This window comes from Candoia aspera, chromosome 5 (genome assembly GCF_035149785.1).
Source record: "Candoia aspera isolate rCanAsp1 chromosome 5, rCanAsp1.hap2, whole genome shotgun sequence".
Lineage (NCBI taxonomy): Eukaryota > Metazoa > Chordata > Lepidosauria > Squamata > Boidae > Candoia > Candoia aspera.
In genome coordinates this window covers 18,840,303-18,853,712 of record NC_086157.1, presented here as the reverse complement: position 1 = coordinate 18,853,712, position 13,410 = coordinate 18,840,303, and positions in this window count along the sequence as shown.

Below are 13,410 nucleotides of genomic sequence, written 5' to 3'. Positions count from 1 at the left end.
TAAGTCAGATGACATCATACTGGCTAATTTTAACAACTTGACCAAATTATTTCAATCACTGTTAACAGCCCCCAAATCTGTTACAATTAGGCATTATCCAAGAATACATAATGCCTGGTTTGACCATGAATGTTGTGAAGCTTAGAACTCTCTAGACCACCATTTTAAATTATACAAAGAGAATCCTGTGTCTTGTACAATTCCTGAGTTAATGATGTTGAAAAAAACAGTATAAACAGTTCACCTGTCAAAAAACACAGAATTCTAGAAGGGTATCCTGGCAAAACTTGATAGCGGCTGCTGGTGCAAGAAAACCTGCTATCTTCTGGAGGTCGGTAGCCTCTTCTTTCTCTAACAATATTTAGAGCTCATCACCAATATAACAGCCAGTATATGGGAATAGCATCTTGTTACCCTCTATAGTCAAGCAGAGAATTCCCTGGCAGAGTTGCAGTTGGATGTGATCCCCCTCCCTCTTGTCCCCCAGTCTTGTGCTCAGAGATCAGAAATATACTTGTTTGTTTGTTTGTTTGTTTATATTTCAAATTTCTGTCACTGCCCATCTCCCCTAAAGGGGGACTTTTGGCGGTTTACAACAAAATAAACAAATGAAAACCATAAAACATAAATTACGGTACAATAATTATAAATAGATAAATGTAAGATCCGTGTGGCGAAAAGCTCTCATTCAATGGGGAGGGCACTCTGGTGCCAACCACCCCCCAGGAAGAGCTGTTGCCCTTCCCATCCCAAGAAAGGCGGCAGAACCAGGTTTTTAAATTCTTCTGGAAGTCTGGGAGTGAAGGTGCCTGCCTCACCTCCAGGGCCAGAATGTTCCAGAGGGCGGGTGCCACTGCAGAGAAGGTCCACCTCCTAGACCCTGCCAGGTGGAATTCCCTCACTGACAGGATCTGCAGCCTGCCGTCTCTGCATGACAGGGTGGGATGGGACAATGTAATGGCGATTAGATGGTCCCTCAGGTACCCTGGCCCCATGCCATGTTGGGCTTTAAAGGTGATAACCAACACCTTGAATTGGGCCCGGAAGCAGAGTGGCACCCAGTGCGGCTCGCACAGGAGTGGTGTCACATGTGCTGATCTAGAGGCACCAATAACTACCCATGTGGCTGCATTCTGGACAAGGTGAAGCTTCAGGATACTCTTCAAGGGTAGCCCCATGTAGAGTGCATTGCAATAGTCTATATGGGAGATGACCAGGGCATGAGTGACTGTTCAGAGGGCCTCTCGCTCTAGGAAAGGGCAGAACTGGCGTACAACATGAAGTTGTGCAAAGGCCCTTCTGGTCAAGACTGCCATCTGCTCTTTGAGCAGGAGTCATGAGTCCAGGAGGACCCCCAGGTTCCACACTGGGTCAGAATGGAGCAGTGCAACCCCATCCAGAACTAAAGATGACAACTTTCTGGATGTAGAGGAGCCATCAACCCACAGCCACTCTGTCTTACCAGGGTTCAGCTGAAGACTGTCGTTCCCCATCCAGGCCCCCACACCCCCCAAGCACTGAGACAGGGCAGACACTGCATTGCTTACCTCACCTGGGATGGAGATATATAATTATCATCGGCATATTGATGATACCTCATCCTGTGGTGAAGGATGATCTCATCCAGTGGTTTCATGTAGATGTTAAATAGAAGAGGAGTGAGATCCAAACCCTGCGGCATCCAAACAAGAGGGGTTGAGGGTTGGATCTCTTACTTCCTATCACCTTGGATTGGGACTGGCCCTGGAGGAAGGAGGTGAACCAGCACAAAACTACACTGCCTATCCTCAACTTCCTGAGCCATCCCAAAAGGATACCATGGTAAATGGTATTGAAAGCTGCTGAGAGGTCAAGAAGAGCCAGGATGGATGCACTCCCCCCATCCTGCTCCCACCAGAGATCATCCATAAGCATGAGCAATGCAGTCTCTGTCTCATATCCTGGCCTGAAACCTGACTGAAAGGGGTCCAGATAATCCATCTCATCCAGAATCCTCTGAAGTTGTAAGGCCACCACTTTCTCAACCACCTTCCCCAAAAAGGGGAGGTGGGAAACAGGATGAAAATTGTCCAACAATGGTTTCTTGAGGAGGTTGTGTACCACCGCTTCCTTGAAGGCAGCCAGAAAAAACCCATCTCTCAAAGATGTATTAACCATTGCCTGGACCCAGCCACATGTCACCTCCCAGGCTGCTTTTACCAGCCAGGAAGGGCATGGGTCTAGATGACATGTGGTGGCATTCACAGTCTGGAGGATCCTGTCCTTGGGCCCAGCAGGATCAAACCGGTCCCAAATAACATAGTAAGTATGCTCCCTTGGCATCTCCTCAGACTGTGCCTCACACATAGAGTCCAAATTGGAATGGATCTGAGCAATTTTATCCTGCAGATGCCCAGAAAATTCCTCTGCACAGCCCTGTAGGTGGGTGACTGAGTCCACCCTACCCAAAAGGGAACGAGTGATCTTAAAAAGGGGAACTGTTCATTAATTAAACCATTTTTTAGTTAAACAGTTCAAACCAGGGAAAGCCCCTGGTTCAGACTTTATTACGTGTGAAGTAATAACAATTATTTGGAATGGTGGATCCCAGTGCTAGCTTCACTTTTCACTGCAATAGACCATTCAGCCATGACACTAAAGGACTGGGGCTTGGCTATTATAATACCAATATATAAGAAGGACAAGAGAGACGACCCAGCTAACTACTGCCCAATTAGTTTGTTAAGTCAGATCAGCAAAATGTAGGCTAAACATCTCCAGGAGAAACTAAATGATTGGCTTGAATCTGAAGACTGTCTGATGGATGAACAGGCTGGATTCAGAGTAGGACGATCAATGTTAGACCATGCTTCGGTGCTGAAACATTTAGTAGAGAAGTATACCTACAGTATAAATCAGGACAATCCTTTTATGCAGCACCCATTGACTTTAGGTTAGCTTTTGACACAGTATCTAGAACCAAACTTTGGTATAAACTGAACAGTTCGACAATTGACAAATGTCTACTCCTGCTGCTCATTAAAATACACGAGAATACAAGATTGAAAGTCAGGTGCAGTAACCAAGGACATGTCACAAAGGAAATACCTGTGCTGTCAGAAATGTATAATGGTGTAACTAATGGTTGTTGGAAATGTTTACAGTGTGGAGGAACCTCTGGTGGACCTGTGAGAAGGCTAAAAATGTCTGGGATCAAATATGCAGTATTATTCACAAGATTCTTAAAGTAAATATACAAAAAAGCCAGAACTTTTTCTTATGGGATTGATGGAGAAGGAGTTAGAGAAACAATACGCAGTTTTGCTGTTATACACGATTACAGTGGCAAGATTGTTATATGTACAACTATGGAAGGATCCACAAATACCTACGGTTGAAGATTGGATTGTTAAATTAATGGACTTGGCTCAAATGGCCAAATTAACAGCTTTAATAAGAGAGCATTCTGCTTCTGGATTTATATCTACTTGGCAACCACTTTTAGAGTACTTGCTTGTAATAATAATAAAAAATGCTTTGACATTTTAGTGATTAAATGGTTTGTTGTAATAGAAATAATGTTATGATAGGTTAATCAATTGTAAGAGATTAGATTTGTAAATTTATCTATTTCTGTACTGGAGAATGTTGGAAGTCACTTTCAGTTTCTGTTTTCTTTCTATGGACACTCTTAAAGTTTTTTTTTTTCCTTTTTTCTTTATTTCTGTCTTCTATCTATCCTACACTTTCTTTTTTGTATTTTAGTTATACTCTGAAAATAAGAAAGCTTTATTAAAAAAAAACAAAAACAAAGGAAATACCTGTAAGGAGGGGAGTCAGACAGGGATGTGTATTGGCTCGAGTTTTATTCAACTACTATAGAAACTCATTGGTCCCTCATTTAAGTAACTCCACTTTTCATCCCCTTAAATTAGCCCAAAGACATGTCAATTTATCACTATACAACGACAATGCAGTAATTCTGTCATTAACTTCTATTGGCCTCAAAAGAGCCATGAGATCACTTCTGCGTTACTGTACTGAGGAATTAATAATAAATTACCCCAAAACTAAATACTTACTTTCTCCAAACATCCAAAACAGAGAAGCTGGAAGTTAGGTGAGCAGCCCATTGAGCAGGTTAAGATATTTAGATATCTCAGGATAGTTTTTTCAAGCTCTAGGAAGCAGAAATGCCCACCTGGACTATGTAACTCGCAATGCACAGAGATCTGCATCAGCTGTCCAAACATATTACTTTGCCAGAGGAGCACAGTTTATCCGTGCTGCAATTAAATCATTTGCAGCTAAAGCCCAAGTGCAACTGCTGTATGGGGATCAACTGGGACCATATAACAGCATGATTGTCTTAGAAAGAGTCCAAACAAAATTTCTAAGAAATATCTTCCAGGTTACCCACTGTGTTCCAAATGCTGTACTTTGATGGGAAGCAGGAGTCAGTAAACTTGAATCTAATCTCTGGATAAATACCCTTACCTAGTGGTTAAAATTACATCACAACCCCAGTGGACTGACCCATCTAATATTGGCAGATAATTTAAATCTTCCTGGGAAAGAGCCATCCTAAAGAGACCGATGGTTTCTCCAATGATTCCATCTTAGCCTTAGAATCAGAACCAGCTTGATCACTACTAAGGCAAAGGATCTTAGATACAGAAGGCCAAACAGAAATTGCTGCTTTTTCTCATAATATATTTGTCAATAATCAAATCTTACTGTCCAAACCAGCTCCATATTTATATTACATCACTGTTCCAAAATTTAGGAGAGCCCTATCACTAGCCCGATTAAATGCCCTCCCCACAGCTGTTTTGGAGGGGAAATATAAGAAGACACCATATGACACCCGTCTTTGCCCCTGTGACACACGTGCTGTAGAGACCACAGCCCATGTTCTCTTGTATCGTCAGTTTTATTGGGATATTTGCCATCAGCTGATTATCCCCTTTTGTTTAAATTCCTGGGGGACTCTGGTAATTTTTATTTACGTTATCTGTCAAACAAAGATAAATATATTTCTTTGAAAGCAGCAAAAATATGCTACATTATGTGTAAGCTTTGCCTACAAATGGCTCTTAACAGACTGTACAGAGAGGCCTCAGAGACAGCCCAACACATAGTGGCAGGATGTACGATGCAGGCAGGAACAGCATACACTGAATGGCACAACCAAGTAGCTGGCATTGTGTACAGGGACATCAGCACAGTGTATGGGCTAGACTCTCCCAAGTCCAGACGGGAGATTCCACAGAAGGTCGTGGAGAATGACAGGGCTAAGATCTTTTGGGACTTCCAGATCCAGATAGACAGGCAGGTACTGGCTAATCAACCAGATATTGTGGTAGTAAATAAGGACCAAAAGACAGCAGTGGCGGGGCCAAGTGACAGCAACATCAGAAAGGAGTATGAGAAGCTGGAGAAGTACCAGGGCCTGAAGGAGGAACCAGAGAGGATGTTGTAATTCAGCTATTTTTAATGATTTTTTCTGATTTGGAATAGGTTAAATACAGTAATTTCTCATACCAAATTCAGAACCAGCAATACTTTGCAAAGGTGTTTGATATGTGTGTTTATGTGTTTGTGTCCATGTTATTATACCATCAGTAAAACGGCACATTTCTGTATCTCACCACCTGTCACCATTATTTGTTTTATGCAGGTTTGCATGTGATAAAACTGCTTTATAATTCCTTATTAGACAGGATGATTCATGTGTAACTGATCTCCAGTAGTCACAAGGGGGAGCATCTTGTCTCAGAAAAATAATACACTCTTACTGGCTGAAAGCTCTGTTCCAACTCCTAGAAACATACTTCAACTTCACAGTATAACTTCAGTGGGGAACTTTGACTAAACTTTGATGAAAACAAAGTGACCTTCATAGATTTTCACAGCTCCAGTAGCAAAGGTCAGGGAAGCCAGACTGCAAGCCCTCTGCAAATAATGGCCTGTTACACTTAGCATTAGTAGTTCTTAATGCATACAATGAATAAAATGTTGACAAATGAGCCACAGATTTTGAAATAAATTAGCAGTACTCTTTCATTGTATTGTGGTACATTGTTTGATACAGTGAATGAATTGCAAATGAACAGCATTCACTTTCTCAAGGTGTAGGTTTAAATGTTCATTGTTACATCAAAGACACCAAGGATAAGTTTGTTTGTTTGTTTGTTTGTTTGTTTATTTATATAAATAAATATAATGTGTGTATGTGTTTGTATGCATGTGTGTGTGTGTGTGTGTGTGTGTGTGTGTAATCAGAGAATGGAATATAAATCAGAACACTTAATATCTTTGCTATTCAGCATCCTTTGTTAGATGAGAGACAGAAAAAGAAATGCATCACAATTCCAATGTCATCCTCTCAATATGAGTTTTGTTAGCAACAGGTTCTAGTCATGGACTACAGAGATTATATTATTCTCTTTCCATGATTGCCAAAGTGCATAATCTTAAGTATTTCATAGCAATTAAGGTGGCTAAGAAATTGAATAAATTATATCCAACTATGCTATATTGGGCAAAGCAATGTGACTTGTATTAATGGATCCTGGGAAGGGCAAATTGGTTTATCCACAAAAGAGGTTTTGTTATGAACTGACCAGGAATTTAGCAACACAAATGCCAGGAATGGAAGTTCTGAACCTATGCTATCAGAAGGAGTGATGTAATGCAAAACCATTTTTTTTTTCTTCACTGCCCCTCTTTTTGTTAGCCAAGATGACCTGTGTTGCAAGTCCATTATTCTCCTCCCTATATTTCTAGGCCAAATCTTCACATTCTCTACACATAATCACCAGAATAATGGGAGATGAATAAATAAAAAAGTCTACAAGTTGTAAATAGTCATATGCTTACTGTACACAATGGAAAAATAAGTTCGGGGTGGGGGGAAGGATAGTTGTAGGAGGGAAGTTGCCATTTTTTCAAGGCCTTTCTGATTGTTTTTCCCTCTGAAAAAATAAGGGAAAGGAATATATATAGAGGGGGGGGGGGGAGAGAGAGGGGGAGAGAGATGCATAATGTCCTAAAACATGTTGTATCAAGAAATAGACCAGCATGTTAAAGGTAGTGAAGTGCAGGCATACCTTTAGTTTCCAGGAACCCATGAAATAATAAAACATTTTAAAAAATAATTCATTGTTTTATTTCACTATTTCCCCCTTTTTTCTACATCATTTTTTTCATCTCAATTTCTCCTCAACAAGAAAAAAAAAAAAATAATAAAGAAAAACTATATTCTGTAAGGCGTACTTTTTTTTTTTTCTTTGCTTTTCCTTCTTTGTCTTTGGGTAATTCTTGACTACTCACAACTATCCGGACAACTTCCTGCAGTTTTATTGCCAATGTTTTTAGAAGTGGTTTGCCCTTGCTTTCTTTTTAGGGCTGGGAGAGAATGACTGGTCCAAAATTCTACCCATATTATAATAATAATATAGCATTGTTTCTTCTTGTTGTTAATCTGTTATTTGGTGTAGCCAGAGGGACATGATCCCACTGCCTTGTTTTGTCAATAAATTCACTTAAATAAAGTTGTGTCCCTTTCCTTTTTTTCTGCTTTGAGATTGAATGTAATGAAATTTATAGCATAATTGGATCCTATAGTGAAGGATATCTGTGACAATTTTCAACTCAATAAGTTGGGGTGTTCTGCTAAAGGAGTGCCAGTAAATGATGATACCACTTCATGAATGGATTGCAGCTGACTTTCAGAGATAGAGGCTGGGAAGAAAATATAGCCCTCAATCAGTCAGGTACATAAAATAGCCACCAAATATATCCCTATAATTTCAAAGTTGGATTATGAGAAACAATGAGTAAATAGTTGAATGATGATTCGCTCACAAGTTCTCTCTACCTCAACTTATACTACTCCAACTTTGTGATTGGGCTCCTGCTAGTAGACAGAAGGATCAGTATGGTACCAAATCCTATACTCCTCCATCCTCTCCTCCCCACCAAGATAATTTATATGAACAAGTAACTTTTTATCTCTATCTCTATCTATCTATCCATCCTTTTTGGTGCCTGGCAGAGTCAGTGAACCAAAAGCCAGAGATTTCAGAGGATTTGAATCAGAATCAGAATACCATCTGTCCCACTTCAAGTGTTAAAAGTATCTCAGGTTGCCCTGATCCATGTTTGCACAGATTTGGAATAGTCCCTATTAAGAATCTTTCAATACTGCAATATAGACTGAGGAAATTGTCCAGTTATTCCATAGTGATTACCTGGATACATTCTTATCTAGCACATAAAAGAAGACTTACAGAGAATGACTTTGATTTTTTTTATAAAGAGTAAAATATCACACATGGCTTATTTATTTCTCTCACTTAGTGGCTAAGAATGGCAGATGGTTAATGACAAGGCTTTGAGAAACAGCCTTCCCAGAAGCCACTTTTTAAAACAATCTGTCAATTTGATTGGAGGACATAAGTTGCCCATTCTTCTTGCTATGAAACCAAATATTATGATGGAATGAATACAATTTCTGACATAAGCATTTGCATTATTACCTTGCATTTCTTCATGGCTATAGTATATTAGTCAAGCAGAAGTTCTGGGAAGATAAATCACAGACAGCATAATTGGGAAATGTGATTTATATTCCACTTTCATGTATTTGTTTAGAATGGAACTGTGAGATTAAACAAAATGTTAAATTGGCTGTTGATTCAACAAAGGAGGAAAAAAAATGAACACTTGTACATAAATTCTGTTTCATAAACCAGAAGCTTGATGTTAAATATGAAAACTCTCTCTTCCCCCCAGTCACATGAACTAAACAAATCACATTGCTAATATTCTACAAAGAATTGTGCTAAGTTATGAATAGAAGTTATGATTCAGTCAGCAGCAGCAGCAGCATCCCTCTGATTTAAGGTAAGAGTGGATCATTCCAATTATTGTTCATGCTTTAAAAGTCTGGGCATCTGAAAACAAACAAACAAACAAAAAACAAACTGCACTACATACTTTTATATAGATTATGTTCAGGATTCCTGCACTTACTGTGCATGTTGTATTTTGGGTTAACTTAGGCTAGGGGTGGTTGTATCTGGGCAGACATTTGAGAACTTTTAAACACCCATTAACTTGACTGAGATGTTGATGTTATGTGTAGTGCATCTGTAGATGATAAATTACTTCCTCCAATTTCAACCTATTATAGTATTATTTATATATTATATCCCCAACTATGGAAGCTCACTAGGTGATTTGAACCAATCACTTTCTCTCAGCCCTAACTACCTCATAAGGTTTTTTTATCATGGGGAAAAAAAATGGAGGCAGGAACACTGCATAATCCCCTTGGAAGAGAAGGCAGGAATCTGTTGGAAGAAAGGCAGGATGTAAATCTAGTAAATAAATACAGCCCATAAGAGATGCCTTCTCATTGTTCAACCTTCTGTAATCTCATGAAGCCAGATGTGCTTTGACCGTAATATTCTGGCTGGGAATTCTGGCAATTCTAATGCTGATATATTGGAAGATATCTGTTGGGGAGTGGGGAACTACAAGAGTTCTCAGTCATAAAAACACTTTTTTAAAAAAAAAATTGAATTTTAGCTATTGATCACTTATCCAAAACTATCAGATCTTAACATCATATTTAGCAAAGTTTAGAGGAAAAAAATCATCATGATTCTCCACAGAGTAACAGAATTTTCAGGCTTCGGAAGATCTTAACTTAGAAGTATTTTTATGGAATATCCACACCATTCTACTATGTTTTACAACTTGCTTTACATGGTGGCAATGGACAGCCATCATTTCAAATTTTCCAGTGTCACTCTTGGGTATTATGGCTTTCCATCACCCAGTGTAGAGAGTGCAGAAGAACAGATGTCAATGTCAGCAGGCCTTATCAAGGGGTTGAAGCTCTGTCAATTGTCTGGGAATGCACATGGTGATGCTATCCAAGTTCAACATGATGGTTGTAATTGAGCCTCAGGTTCACCTTATGTTTGGATGGGGAAATCCCTTAAATATGGCTAGTTTAAAATGCCTTACAAGAAATAAAAGAAACATTGATATGCAACCATTAGGATTTAAAAAAACAATTCAAGAGGGGAACAACTAGTCTATTCTCATCAAACTAAGGCTATGTAGGAACATAAGGAAGAATACAATAAAATAGAAATTGGCATAATAACAAATACACAGCCAATGCCTTGTGTAACACATTAGGTTATTGTTCCAGGCACAGCAGTTTGTATTCCAAACAGGACTAACAAATCAGCAGAATATGCTTCCTTTTCCAACTTCTGTAATTTCCAAATAAAAATATACAAATGCAATTTGCTATGTCAATTCCTATTCTATCTTCCACACTTCCACTTGAGATTTGTGCTAAATGGGCATGTAAAACACTGATTTCAATGATATTGTTTTTGTTTGCAAACATTTCAAAGCATGTATGTGAAATAAACAAGAAACCATTGTTCCTATAAATGTAAGTGAAAGTTTTTGATTTTTTTTTTCCTATCAGCAAGGGAAGAAGTTGGCTACTTTTGGACACATGCAACACAACAGGGTCCTCAAGGGAATCTGCTATCTTTGACCTTTAAGACATTTCTCTCAGACAGAAAAGAAAGAAAGAAAAGAAAAGAAAAAACTTCACTTAACGTAAGAATATAGGAAGAGCAACAGAGAATTATTTTAAAATAAAAAATATGATTCAATAAAAGAAAAGAATGTGGCTAATTGGCTTGAAGAACTCAGAGACTTATCTTCAAATAATTTCATTTTCAACAAGCCACCTTCAAACTTCATTTAAGATTAGGTATTAAGATATTTATGTAGTAATTTCCTCAGCCCTTTTGGCAGTACAGATGATGATGATGATGATGATGATGATGATGACGATGATGATGAATGGCCACCCACTCCCATAGACTCTGGGCAGCTTACAAACACAAATACAAACTAAGCACAGGGGGAATTTTTTTCAGATGTGACATTGAGACAAGAGAAATAAACTAAATAAGATAGTTGTGCTGCTGTATTAAATCTGAGCAATACTCTGGACAGTTTATCATCAGCTGGAGGAGAAACACAATTGGTTTGAGAGACAGGTCTCTTAAAAACTTGGAGACATAAGCCCTCAGGTATCAGCTATGTGGTGGACTTCTTTTGAACACAGGTTCAGCACTCTTGCTCAATCCCAGTCAAAACAAGTTTACAGTGGTTGAGGAAGTTGCATAGTACAGCACATAGTAAAGCACATCTTTTATCCATGTGTGTTAGTTTATAGGTCACCTTTTGTTTCTTTCCCTAAGTGTTCCCTTACCATTATCCTAAATACCTTAATCACTGGATGATGATGATGATGATGATGATGATGATGATGATGATGATGATGATGATGATGATGATGGCAAAAGCACAGCAATGTGTTACTCCAAATGTCCCTAAGCACTTTTTTTTCACCCACATGGGGGAGAAAGGGTGCCAAATGAATGAAAGAAAAAGTGGGAGCAAAAGCACTTAATTATGAGGGTTTATGGTGCTGGTGGGATATAAATGCTATCTGTCACCTGCTTGACAGTTCCATGGTCATCTTAGAAATGACATGTGACAGCCAGAAAGAATGGAGCCCCCTTTCCATATAAATGGAAAAAGGGAGATGAGATCTTCACTCCAAATCTCTCATTGGTTTCACATTGCCTTAGAAGGGAGAGTTAGAATGGTTATACTTTGGTGAATATGGAGATACAGTTTGTGATATTTGATTCTCATATCTTACGATTCAATTGTTATAAATCAAACCTGTTTAAGTTCATGATGCATCTGTTTAGTTTGGATGGCATTACAATTCATGGTAGGGGGCAAATCATTCATAACTGCATGACAAATAGGACTCTTAGTTTGATCTTAGACAATGATTTGTCCTAAACAATTTCATGCAGGGGTGTGAATGTATTTTCATAATTAGGAAAACTTACTATTAAATCATTCCACCAATCCACAGACAGCACCAATATGTACACCCACTTCACTTTCAGCTTTCTTACTTTTGGAATCTAGCACGTTTTGAATGAAGATGGCAGATATTAATAGAAACTCATTTCATTCCAACCCCCCATTACCTATATATTTAAGTTGATTTCAGACAGGCACAATTTAAAATAGACTTTGTAGGACTTTACATTGAAACCTGAGCTTTGACAGCTCAAATGGCTTCCAACCTTGACTAGCTATAACAATTCTTAAATATCAGAGCAAGGTGATGGTATCTGGATATGCTTATCAAACTAGATTTCACTCGAAATAAGCTTCCAGAATGCATACTCAGTATTTTCCCTGTTTGACCTTCCTCAGTGCTGGCTTCTAACTCATGGAAAAGGTGCAATAGCATATATTAACAGTATAGAAAAACTGGATGGAGATTAATTTTTAAGGAAATAACTTTCTTCTTTTAAATGACTGCTTCCAATTATATAAAATTGTAGAACTATGATAGTCTGTACAGTAGTCTTGTTTTTCTCAAAATACCAATCATGTACAGTCAGTTAGGTACCAATGACTCTGAACTCAACATCTGAAAATCCTGAACTCATTTCTACTGTATTTAATGAGTAGAACAAAAACAAATTAGAAAACTGGCTACTGAGCAGGGAAGTTTAACTCTATCTCCTTCACTGCTGTTCACTGAGAGCCAGTTTGGTCTAGTGGTTAAGGTTCTGGGCTACAAACCAGGAGGCTGTGAGTTCTAGTCCCACCTTAGGCATGAAAACTGGCTGGGTGACCTTGGGCCAGTCACCCTCTCTCAGCCCAACTCGGTGCAATGTAGACTAGCCTCCTTGTGGTGCATCCTGGGCAACGTGACTTGTCACGGCTAAATAGTCTACACATCTGGCTGCTGGACCTCACAAGGATTTCCCAGCAAGAAAAAAAGCAGCATGAACACTGAACTGCTATGCCATACAATTAAAAAAAAAAAAAAACTGTCGTTCACCATAATCCAGATTTTTAAAAAAAATCACTCCCATTAGATATGCAAATAATAATAATTGAAAAACAAATTCTTCTTTATCCAAAAAATCCCCTTCAGTCATCGTCTTCTCCATGTATCAAGGGTAGGGAATCAAAGGCCCTCCTCATGTTGCTGAACCAGCTCTTCCACATCCTTTTCTATTGGTCATAAAGGCTGACGTGGCTGGGAGTAGTAGCTCAGAAGCATCTGGTAGGCCATGTGTTCCCTATCCTAGAAACAAAAACTTTATTCCTTCTTCTTTTGAATCCAAAGGAATCAATACTTAAAATCCAGCAATCTTTCCCTATTGCTCAACTTGCAGAAACAATAGCTAGGTTTGGTTACTCTTTTCCTTCTCTATACATTCCTTAAGTAGCCATTTTTATTTTGCTATCTAAAAGTTAAAAATAAATAAATAAAAATTA